This window comes from Cricetulus griseus (genome assembly GCF_003668045.3).
Source record: "Cricetulus griseus strain 17A/GY chromosome 1 unlocalized genomic scaffold, alternate assembly CriGri-PICRH-1.0 chr1_0, whole genome shotgun sequence".
In the NCBI taxonomy this organism is placed as follows: Eukaryota; Metazoa; Chordata; class Mammalia; order Rodentia; family Cricetidae; genus Cricetulus; species Cricetulus griseus.
The window spans coordinates 145,858,988-145,871,335 of record NW_023276806.1 but is presented as its reverse complement, the minus strand read 5'-3'; the positions used below and the strand labels follow the sequence as shown (position 1 = coordinate 145,871,335).

The 12,348-nt window shown below is 39.6% G+C and overlaps 1 pseudogene; it reads left to right on the top strand.

The window, feature by feature from the left end:
- LOC107979263 overlaps window positions 1-11,225 on the top strand; it is an 84,773-nt pseudogene extending 73,548 nt beyond the window's left edge.
- The last annotated feature ends 1,123 nt before the right edge of the window (window positions 11,226-12,348 follow it).

Sequence of the window (12,348 nt, the reverse complement as noted above, 5' to 3'; positions counted from 1 at the left end):
AAGTTAGGATATCCAACACCAGGGATTATTCACCACAACATTGGGTATTTTTCAGCCTGCTATCTTCCTCTGAAAGGTTCATTTCATTTAATTTGACTATTCCTTGGCATTTGGTATTGGTGAGTTTCCTGGCAGAGGGTAATTTGGAAAGGGAGCTTAGTCTGTAAGTATTGCTCTTGGAGGAGAATTGGATGTGTAATGGTTCATATGCAGAGATCATAAGTAGAGAGGGGAGTTCAGAATGTGATTTTCTGTAGTATAGAGATCATAGAAACATAGTGTACAGAAAGAAAAGAAAAGAATGAGAGGAGAGAACATAAGGGAAACAAGTGATAGTCTTTGGGTACAGGGATATGTGCTTGGAGATCTAAACAGTGTTAATTAGGTTGGCAAGTCTGCATTTGCAACTATAGGCACTTACACAGACACATCACTCCCTAATCTTACAGTCCACAGCTGGGCAGCTGCCAGTAGCACTTGTGTTCCACAAAGTAGCCCAGAACCCCAGTCTTTCCCATTTCTGAACTCTGTCACCGCCTGACATCCTTCCCCATGCAAATAATTCAAATGCCCCTCCCATTACCACATCAAGGACTAGTCTACAAGAAAAGCAAAGGGGAACCTTAAAGCTAACCACCAAGCTGGACATGGAACAGGCTGGAACTTAGTCACACGACACGCGAGGAAAACAAAAGAAAGCAACAGTTGCAAGGACAGTGAAAATACATACTTTCTGACTAGTGATCTTGTTCTCCTAAAGAAGATTACAAACAATAAGTATGAATGATTGGGTGGTAGACAACCTCAGACAGAAAGCCAGACTACAGGTTATAGCAAGTGAGAGAATAGAAACAGGTGAAAATAGTGTGGAAAGAAAAACTGAAACATTTCCTGACACATAGGTAAGGAACTTCAAAAAATGGATTTTAGAGCAGTGGCTCCCAATCTTCCTAATGCTGTGACCCTTTAATATAGTTTCTCCTGCTGTGCTGACCCCAACCATGAAATTATTGCCATTGTTATCTCATAACTGTAATTTTGCTAATATGTTGGGGAATAGTATTTTAAAGTGTGTTACATTTTTTCCTACAGCTTTTGTTAGCAATGCAAAGATGTGCTTCAATTTTTATGTTTAACTCTGTGAATCTGTGCTGCTTTGCCTGTCTAAAACACCTGGTGGTCTAACAGGGAGTGCAACAGCCAATCATGAGGCAGGAGAAAGAATAGGTGGGGCTGGCAGGCAGAGAGAATAAATAAAATAGAAGGCAAAATCTTGGAGGAGAGGAGGAGGAGCAAGACAGAACAAGGAGAGCAGGACATCGGGCCCCAGCCACCCACATAGCCACCCACGTAGCCAAGGAGTAAGAATGAAAGTAAGATACATGGAAGTAAGAAAAGGAAAAATCCCAGAGGCAAAGGTAGATGGGATAATTTAAGTTAGAAAGAAGCCAAGCTATGGCTGGATGTTTATAAGTAATAATAAATCTCCATGTGTGATCTATTTGGGAGCTGGGTGGTGGGCCCCCAAAAGAGCTCAAAGAGCCAAAGATGGAAAATCACAACAGCACTGCTGTTATAAATTGTAATGTACATACCTGTTTTCTGATGGTCACGGGAGACTCCTGTAAAAGGGTTCTTTGAGTGCCCAAAGGGCTTACAACCCACACGTTGAGAGCTGCTGTTTTAGAAGAATACAGAATTACTGAATATCACTATCAATATAACTTTTATCTTTTTCTGAAGCACTTGAAAGAGTAACAACACTGCCTACCATTATTCAACAATGTGGAGAACTGGGGTAGCAGCAATGAGCTAACCAGGTTGTATCTGTTGGTCTCATTTCTGTTGGAAAAGCTTTGGTACTATGCTTTTTGAAATGTAGTTCCCTGGTATGTCCCATCAAATCTTGCATCAGAACCCTTGAAAAGTCTTATGCCTGCTATCCAGTGACCTCTTGGCTATTCACTAATAGATTTCCAATCCACTGAGAGGTAAACCTTCACAGACACTTTTCAAACTTCCAAAGCTATGATTAAATGCACCTTTACATCAAAAATCAATCTTTTCTAAGGCATTCGAGGGATTTGCTCTGTGGAGCAGAGACTAACATGCCAGATAGGCTTTCCTGGACTGTAAAAATATCTTCCATTTCCCCTTTTAGGAAGTCATTATTCCAGGGGCTGTTTACACAGGTAGGTTTTCAGTGGTCCCCAAATCACATTTAAGTACATGCTCCTATTTATTGCTGAGTATTCTTAAAGGATACAAAAATTGCTTACTATTGATATAATGATCATTAATTGGTAGCTGGGCCTTTTCTGATGCTTGACTGGTTAGCCAAACAGCAGACTGTCTTCACTTTTAGGAAACGCCAAGGGATATTTCTGTATGCAGACTATTATTTTTATGAACTATGTAGCAGTTCTATGAAGAAAAGAATACTCATTTTCTCAAATTGTCATCTTGAAACCAAATAGCATTTAACTAGCATTGACCGAATTCCTATGTTCAAGATAACTGTTGTTCACATAGACAATGGCTCTTATTTAGACTCTGTAGCTTTAATTGTTTCTTGTGCAGGTGAATGTTACTTTCATAATAGATATATCCACTGTGAGGACAGAAACCCCCATGTGGTGTTCTTAATTTTGTCACTATGCTTAGCACAACACTAGAAATCCTCAATAAACACTAATGATAAACCTTTAACAACACAGAAACCCAATTACAGATCTAAAGCTTTTATGTGGAAACAATAGCACCACTTGGGTCAGGGCATGAACAGCAGATTGAGATCAAAAGGTGCTATCTCCATTGATCCAATGTCATGCTTCTTTCTCACATCTCTGTTGTGGTCAGGCTGTAATATTGAAGCAGTCAATGAAACCTTTTCGCCAATTGTCCTAAATGTCACATTGACCTCTCTTGGGCTACTTGGTGTCATTCTCTATTACATGAGCTTTGCTGCCATTTCCTAAACTTTCACTCATGCTGATACTCAATCAAACAGCATCTCCACATAATTTCCCACAGTCCTTGAGGTTTTCATGTTCATTCTCTTCATTTCCTAGCAAACCCTTTAAGTGGACTGAAATTAATGGAAGAGGTCTACATATGACCACAGATTGCTTGGCGGAGGCTGGGATAACAGAAGCCAAGAGAAGGCTGAGATCATTTATCAGCTTCAAGAAGCAGGTCCTGAAAACCAGTGGCAGATGTCCGACAGGAACACAAGAGGAAACAACAATGCCTTCCATTTCTGACTGAATTATGCAATCATTAAAAAAACCCAAACCGAAGACAACCACTGCTGTTTCTAATGCATTGCACTCTTCCAATTACTGAGTCAGGAATCTTGCTGTCCCAGATTGCAAAGGTCTTTTTTTCTTAATATTTCATACTTAATGATATTATTATTCTATTTTCTTGATACCTTTCAAATTTGTCTCATTCTTCCTTATCCAAGGACCAGCATTATACATTGCTCCTATTATCCCTCCTCTAGCAAACTAGCCTCTCAACTCATTTCTTCAACCATACATAGGCTTGCTACATAAGTCTATTTACCATGTTGGTCACCTGTTTACTTCCCAGCCTCATGATTGTTCCTCTCCACTTAAATATCCTTCCGAGACATATTCATTCAAAAGTCTTAACAATAACAACCCAAATTCTCTACCAGGACAACCATACCTCTTTATGATGCAATTATCAGATACATCCAATCTCATTTCCCTTCATTGCTTTACTGACATGGCCTGTTCCAGTAACTTTCACTTTGAGCACCTTATGTGCTGGTCCTTCAGTGTTATCCTGTCCTCATAACCCCTCTGTTTATCAGGATAATTTCCAACTACAAAATACCCACACTGTTTTGGCTTCACCTCCTTCAGATTTCAATTCTCATTTTATTTTTATTTTATTTTATTTTATTTTATTTTTTGGTTTTTCGAGACAGGGTTTCCCTGTGGCTTTGGAGGCTGTCCTGGAACTAGCTCTTATAGATCAGGCTGGTCTCGAACTCACAGAGATCCGCCTGCCTCTGCCTCCCGAGTGCTGGTATTAAAGGCGTGTGCCACCACCACCCGGCTTCATTTTATTTTTTTAAGTCCTATTTTCTTTGTCATTTGAGTGTCTATACTTTATTGAAGAAAAAAGAGAAGAGAAGGCACAACACCAGGGCACTCTGGGGAATCATGTGAACCACTAAGCTTTAGAAACCTAAATGACAAAAACAAGAGCTAAAATAAATAATAACAAGCAGTAAAATATTCCAGAGTTGAGATGAAATAAAACTGAAAAATTTGCTGCTAAGATGTAAGAAAGACAAGAGGTAGGAAGGACTGCACTAGTCCCACATGCCAACATTGTTCTATCCTTTTCTGTCCTTCTCAGTTGAACATAATAATCTTCATATGGGAAGCAGTGAAACAAGAGAATAGAAATGAGAATAGTAGTGCTGGTTTCAACTCCTTCTGTAACAAATGACCACAGATTTAATGTTGCAAGTAATGCAAATATTAGCTTATAGCTTGAGAGGTCAGAAGTCAAAAGTATAGTGTCTCCTCTGGTTGTAGCTTAATACATCAGCATAGCTGCCTTCCATCCTGAGATTACATTTGCTCACATTTTCTACCTCTTCCGGGAAATTTTATATTCCCTGACCAGTGCTCACTTTCTAGTAATGGCCAGTAAACTCTTTCTCACATAGAATTACTCTATCCTTGACTCTCTTTTTTTTCTTCTTTTAGAATAATAATAGTTGATTAGCAAGTTTAATTCAATCCATTTTCTTAATCAAGTTTCTCCCTATAGTCCACTGTATTCACAAACTCCTCTTAATCCGGGAAGACCAGAAAGCTATGAACAATACAGAAAAACCCATGTGAGCATCCCCCAGACTAGTGTAGGAGGCAGGTGTTGTGGCTGGCTGGTTTTCTGGGGTCAGAGAAGACCACAGGAATGGAGAAGGCACAGAGATCTCTACAAAATGCAGAACAGAATACTGCTAATCAATGGATCATTAACCTTCCAACTCAAAGATGGTTAAGAAATTTTGTTCCTTATTTTTTAGTACTGCATTAAAGCATCCCTTTCACAAAAGTTAAATCCTAAAAACTTTAACCCTGAATATTTAAAACATCTGTTTTTAGTAGATGGTAGATCACATAGGTAGTCTTGTTCTAGTGGTATCATGGGGTGTGATGAAAGGAGCTATGCAGAGCATAGCAGCCTGGACAGCTGCCTGGTTAGCTATCAGGCAGCAAACAGATGCAGGGCCATATGGGAAGTGAGTCAGCAGAGGCATGAGAAAAGGTCTCCAAATAGCCCACAGGAAGGAGAACGTAGTTTTGTGGAGGAGGGTGAAGTTAGCAGAAGCTGTTGATTCCTGACCTCATAAAAATGATGTTACAGAAATTAGAGCTATTCAAATAGTTGATTGTGCCACTGTTATTATTATCCCTTATGAGATGATCTATATTACCAGGGCCCTGAGAGATCCTTGGAAGGCAAAAGTAGATAATGGGGAGTGAGTCCCAGCAGTGGTCAACTCTGCCCAGAAACTACACATTGAATAGTTAGTCAGTCATGCAAATAACTGCTTTCACCAGAACTAACATAGCCAACTGAAAGATTATAACAACTGGTTTTTAGCATAATAATAAAAGATACGATATATAGTGGAAGGCAGGAGGAAGAATTTGGGTAGCATCCTCTCCTCAAGTTCAAGCAAGGCTATGTAAAAAGATTAATTCTTGGTGAGTGAGGAATAAGTTTAAGCCACAGAATTGTAATTAGTTGCTAATAAAACTCAGTACCAGGAAATGCCCCATAGTCTAGACTACCTGGTCCATGCCAATGCATAGAGATTCTGGACCTTGACCTGAAAACCAAAGAATTGCCTTCTATCTCTATCACAACCTTGAGTACATAGTACTGAAAAGCCAATTCTCTGCTGAGACATTAACTAGAAAGTAAACCTACAACATGGCGTTGGACACTGTTCCAGGATGATTAGGCCAAGATCACTGAGAAGATCATTATGACTCCATTCCTGGGATAAGACTAGCAGAAAGGGCTTCTGAAACCATTTGGTGTCAGCCAGCAACAGGGTGGACTATTCTGCCAGCAATATCTGTAGCTGTGTGCAATGAGGTTGGATAACTTGGATAAAATCACAACAGGCCAACCTTAGACCTCTACCTCAGCCCAAACTGCATGCTCCAGTTGCCTCAGCATTTATGATCACAGATATATATATATATATATATACATATATATATATATTATATATATATAATATATCCATTGCTCCTAACAGGAAGCACAAATTAGAGTGTCACTGTTTTCCAAGAGGAGGAGAAGAACTCAAGACAATACTTGGAGACTAAAGCCAGTCCTTCCATGCTGAGGCCCAGTGTTTGAAAGAATCCTACTGTTTGTCCACAGATCAGTGACCACGGACTGGGATTCTGAAGCTTCTCTTCCTCCAGGTGGAGGAAGGTTGTGGGGATGAACTGTCTTTGTCATGTGCCCTCTCATAGTAAGATAGCAACAGTTGCCACCAGCAAAGAGAACATAAGTAGGTCTTGAATATCTACAAGAAAAGGCAAAGCCAAAACAATTAGAGAGGAGGTAACAAGTACCTAACTCTTCAATTTCATATGTTAGATATAAAAATACTCCCCAATAGGCAACAGAAGGTGGTAGAAACTGATCACAAAAAAATGGCAAGTATAAATTCATGGACCAAGGATTGAAAGTGGCTATGAAAGGGACTAACAATGAACTTCAAGAAAAAGTAAACCAGACAAAATACTCAGATGGTTATCATGGGAGCTTTCTAGAGAGGCTGATGTGATTAAAATATATGAAACAGAAATCTTAGCACTTCATATGTTCAAAGAGTCTGATTTCTCTTCAGATTCTATCAATCTTTTGCCCTTAAAATATATTAAGTGACATTAGAAGCACAATAGGAAAACACCAAAGACAGAGCAGACCAGACAAAAGAATCCGCAAGCTTAAAGGTGAGAGTCTGAAAATAATACTTCAGAAGAAGAGAAATCAGAGTTAAGAAGGGCTCAGAGGTGATAACTTTAACCCCACAACCTTTAAAGGTGGGGTTAAAGGTCAGGGCACTTGCCTTTAATCCCAGGACTTTGGTTGCAGAGGCAGGGGGATCTCCGAGTTCTAGAATAGCTATGAATACACTGAGAAAACCTATCTCAAAAAACCAACATAAATAAATAAATAATCTTCAGCTAGGTGGTGGCAGTATATGCCTTTAATACCAGAACTCAGGTGGCAGAGACAGGTGGATCTCTGTGAGTTTGAGGCCAGACTGGTCTACAGAGTGAGTTCCAGGACAGTAAGGGCTACATGAAAAAAAAAAACAAAAAACAAAAAACCTATCTTGAAAATTTTTTTTAAAAAAGAAGAAGATCACAACATGGTGGTCTAAAACTGCTTGTAGTCTAATTCCAGGGTGTTTTATATACTCTTCTGGCCTCTTCAGGCACCAGCATTCACACAGGCTCACATGCATGCACATAGATTTAAAAAACAATAATTTTTTCCAGAGTAGGAAAAACTGATATTTTTAAGAGAAACATCAAAAGAGTGAATGTTATCAGTATGAAAGTGCTTGAGAAAGCCAAAGGGCTAAAAGCATAATACAAATGATAATAGCAGAAAATTTCACCTGCCCTTGAGGAGTAGTATCCAGCTTCAGGAAGGCTACCAATCAAATGCAATTCAATCAAATCAGTCAAAAACTCTATTCTTGGGAAATGAAAGTTGAAGCCATTCCAAAAGCCCCAAACAGAGACCCACCCTCAAAGAAATACCAAAGAAAACTCTGAAAAACAAAACAAAAAATACCCCATGTTGATGAGTGAGGTAAAGGCATGGGAACGTAGAAAACTCACTGAGAAGAATAACCATGTAAACAATTTCACTATGCTCACCATTGATACAGCAATGTTTTTATCTATTTAACATGAGAGCTGAAAGGATAAGACAATGGTCATATCATTGTATCAAGAGAGAGAAAATATAAAGACATAAAATGGGACATTAATAACCAAACATAAAGAAAGAACAGATGGCAACCTTAGGGGTTTCTTGATGTGGTTTCCTTGGGTTCTTATTTTAGTAGTATTATTCTTTCTCATTTTTTTTTCAGTTTCTGCTTTGTTATATTTACAGAGCTAAATTGATGCCATTTCAAAATAGTATACTTGGTTTTGTTTTTGTTTTTTTGAGACAGGGTTTCTCTGTGGCTTTGGAGGCTGTACTGGAACTAGCTCTTGTAGACCAGGCTGGTCTTGAACTCACCACCTGGCCTCAAAATAGTACACTAAAGGTTAGATATACACTGCAATCCATTAGTAGTTGGGTACCTTAGCATCCACTTTTAGTAATAGGCAGATTATTTAGGCATGGAAATCAAGCTCAACAGAAGGCAAAGTCAGACTTTGTGACACAAACCCATTATCTAGGCTCCTTGGAGAGAGGATGGGGGAAGCCTACCTGGTCTGCAGAGCAAGTTCAAGGCCACATTGGTAAACTTTCTAAGACTGTATTCCAAAAATATAAAAGAACAAACATTAATAAACAAACAAAAAAACAAGAGTGCCTCAGTGGTAGAGCATGTGAAACCCTAGGTTAAATTCTTAGTAGGTGCCACCTCCCACCACAGACAAAGTTAAACTGGATCCTAGGTCAAGCAGATACCCAGAGAACACTTCACTCAACAATTGCATAAAAATAGTCTCATCGATGCATGGAATATTATCTGGAAAAATATAATGTATGCCACTAAGGAAATCCCAATTAATATTGAAGGAAAAAAGGGAGAGCTGGGAGGAGTAAGGAAGGGAAATAGATAAGTGCTGACTTTAGCACAGCAAACACTAAAACCCAGAACAATACAATGATTAACATGGACCCTGTCCAAGGGTGTCATGCAAATTTGTATCACTGCCCATGTTATGTCTGGTAGAAGAAATAAACTCTGACATTCTGTGGCACAGCAAGATGAATGTAATTAACAGCCTTATATCATGTCTCAGTAAGAGACACCATAAGAAACAATGGTTAGCCCGTCTAGGAGCACATATATATTAGAAAAGTGAAAATACTTGGGCTTAGTTTTTCAACAAGTGAATATTTCATGTTAAAAGTTTAAAATGAATGAATTATACAAATATTCACAAAAATTTAGGATTCATTTTACTGATTAATTTGAATATACTCGGTAGGTTACCCAGAACTTGAACAGATTAACAGAAAAAATGACACGTGAAATGCTTTTTCTTTTTTTTTTTTTCCAACTTTTTAAATTTGAATTAGGAACAGGATTGTTTTACATGAGAATCCCATTTCCCTTCTCCCACCTGTCCTCCCCTACCTGCCCCCCCCACTAAAACCTTATCTGTCACATATCTTTTCTGCTCCCCCTGGATGGTGAGGCCTTCCATAAGGTGTCACCAGAGTCTTTCATTTCCTTTGGGGTAGGACCTAGGCCCACCCCCATGTGTCTTGGCTCAGGGAGTATTCCTATTTGAGAACATTTCTACCATTTTCAGGGCAATTTAGAAGTGTTCTGAAAAGATAATTGTTAATATAAATAAGCTTCTGTTAGAAAAAGTGTCTTCCAAAGTACAGTATTTTAGGCTATTACATGAATTTCTTTATGTAACTAATTTATAACCATAGCAATATAACCAGGTCCTTAAGAAACTAAAACATTTTGCATATTGCCCAAAAACAGATGATGCAGTCATGATCCAGTGTCTTTCAGTCTCCTTGAATACATCTTATTTCCTGTGATACAGATGTTCCTGTAACCTTTAGTTCTAAGATCTATTATAGATGTAGAATTTATCTTATCATCCTTTAAATCATGTTGTACCCCTGCCAAGTATCTAAATAGTAGTAAACACATTCACAACTAAATAAAACCTAAGCATTTCAAAGCCCAATTAAGTGTCAATTCAATAAAGCATCTCTGAAAGGGATGTGTACAAACATATGTGAGAGCATAAGCACACGTGCAAGCACTCCAAGAACCCCACTCATCCCTGACGTGGGATATTCAAGTCTCCGTGCAATCCCTCTCCAAGTCTGAAATGATGTGATTACTAGAATCCAGCAATGGTGATGGCTAGCCACCTCCAGAATTATACTTGAAAAGAGTATGACATATGTCCAGTGGGGAACCCCCTTGTGCATGCTAGTGTTAGTTAAGCACCTGATCATGTTGGAAAAGCCCATAAAGCAAGGTACTGGGGCTGACAGAAAGAAATTGAAGAGCAGAGTCTGTCCATCCATAACAAGCTTGTGTTGATGTGACTTCGAGAGTCTGCAAGCAGATTTGTGTCAAGATAAAACCCAGGACTGCTTCCCACAGGCTTTGAGACAGGACCTTGCTATATAGCTCAGGCTGGCATCAGCTTTTCCAAGTGCTGGGATATCATACCATCATACCATTGCTGGTCCCTGGCTGACAATTTGATGGCAGCTTCTTACAAGATCTACCTAAGCTATGGCTGAGTTTCTAATCCATGAAAAAGACACAGAACCATGAGAAGATAAATACAGGCCAGAGAGAAATCAAGACAAAACCGAGGTAGAAATCACCCTCCTGCTAGTTAGAGCATTTATAGAACAGAGAAGTGCTAGACAGTCTTCAGGGGGAGAAAACTCATCAATGGTCTCACCCAGCTATATAGCCAATGTGTCTACAAAGCCAACATACCAAGCAAGAAACGCCTACTAGTACAATAGTGGTACAGTTATTTTGGGGATAACCAACCACCTGGTGGCTTTATTTGTGAGATGATGAATGGGAGTGAATACCCACATATTCCCTCTTCATAACTTGCCTACTTACCTTCTCTAATCCATTCTCCACTTCGCCCTTGACAGTTAATCATTTTTGTCACTTCATCATTTCAAGAGTAAGAGGCCTGAACCACAGCCTGGAAGCAGCGTCTGAAGGCCTGAGCTTCAAGTCCAGAGCAGCATCAAGGGAGCCACAAGTCTCAGAACCAGAAGCAGGGTCAGAGGGAGGTCCCAGCAGCAAATCGCCAAATCCGGGAGCAGCATTGGAGGAGGAGCGTTCACCGGAAGACCTGTTCTACTTGTGCCTGAAGGAGTGGTCAAGGGAGCCACACCCCCAACTAACCAACTGGAGAGAGAGAACCCCTGAAGCATAAGCTCCACCTACACCAATTAGAGGACAAGATGCATAGACAACAAGGTAAGAACACACTCAACAATATAAAGAGCAACAAGGCACCACTAGACACTAGTGGTGCTACAACAGTAAGACCTGAACATCCCAACAAAAATGAAATAGAAGAAAATATCTTAAAAAAATAACAGCTAAACCTTGAACTGAACTGAAATCCAGATGTAGAGAAGGACGACTGATGAGCAAAGGGTCCATGTCAGGATGGTGAAACCCACAGAAACAGCTAACCTGACCAAGGGAACACCCTCCCCCCGCCCCCCCCCCCCCCGAGACTGACAGCATGGGACTGATCCAGACCCCCTGAATGTGGGTGTCAGTGAGACTACCTTGGAAATCTATGGGGACCCCTTGTAGTGGATCAGTACTTATTGTTACCATAGGAATGGGCTTTAGGAGCCCATCCCATATGGAGGGATACTCCCTTAGCCTAGACACAAAGGGGTTGGCCTAGGCCCTATCGAAAAAACTATGACAGACTTTGAAGACCCCCTATGGAAAGCCTCACCCTCCCTGGGGAGTAGAAAGGGTATGGGATAGGTAGGGTATTAGTTGGTGGGGGGGGGCAGGGGAGGAGGAGAGGGAGAGGTACCTGGGATTGACATGTAAACTAATTTTCATTCTAATAAAAAAATAACTTGATGAGGATGATTGAGGTCCTTAAGGAGGAAATGAAAAACTCTCTTAAAGAAATGGAGGAAAAAACAAACAAAAATTGAAAGATATCATTTCAAGAACACTATAAAAATGAAACCATGTACAATGCAACTTTTTCTAATGGATTTTTCCAACCATCATGTTGGAAAAATTTCTCAGTCATGCGTGTTTTTTTATTGCTCTTGTCTTCTCATTGCATATTATTTCACGATATCATGGAGAGTTTATTCAGATCTGAAGTATAACTGAGTGGTTTCCATTTTGGAGATATTACATAGGAGGAGACCATTAATCATAAATATGTAGGCTATATTCTAGTAAGTGGATGGTTATAGTTCTTTAGGATACATGTCTGCAATGTAATCATTATGTGAGTGTTAGTGTTCCCCATTCTCAGAGTGGATAATGTGTAAAATTCTCAAAAACAATTG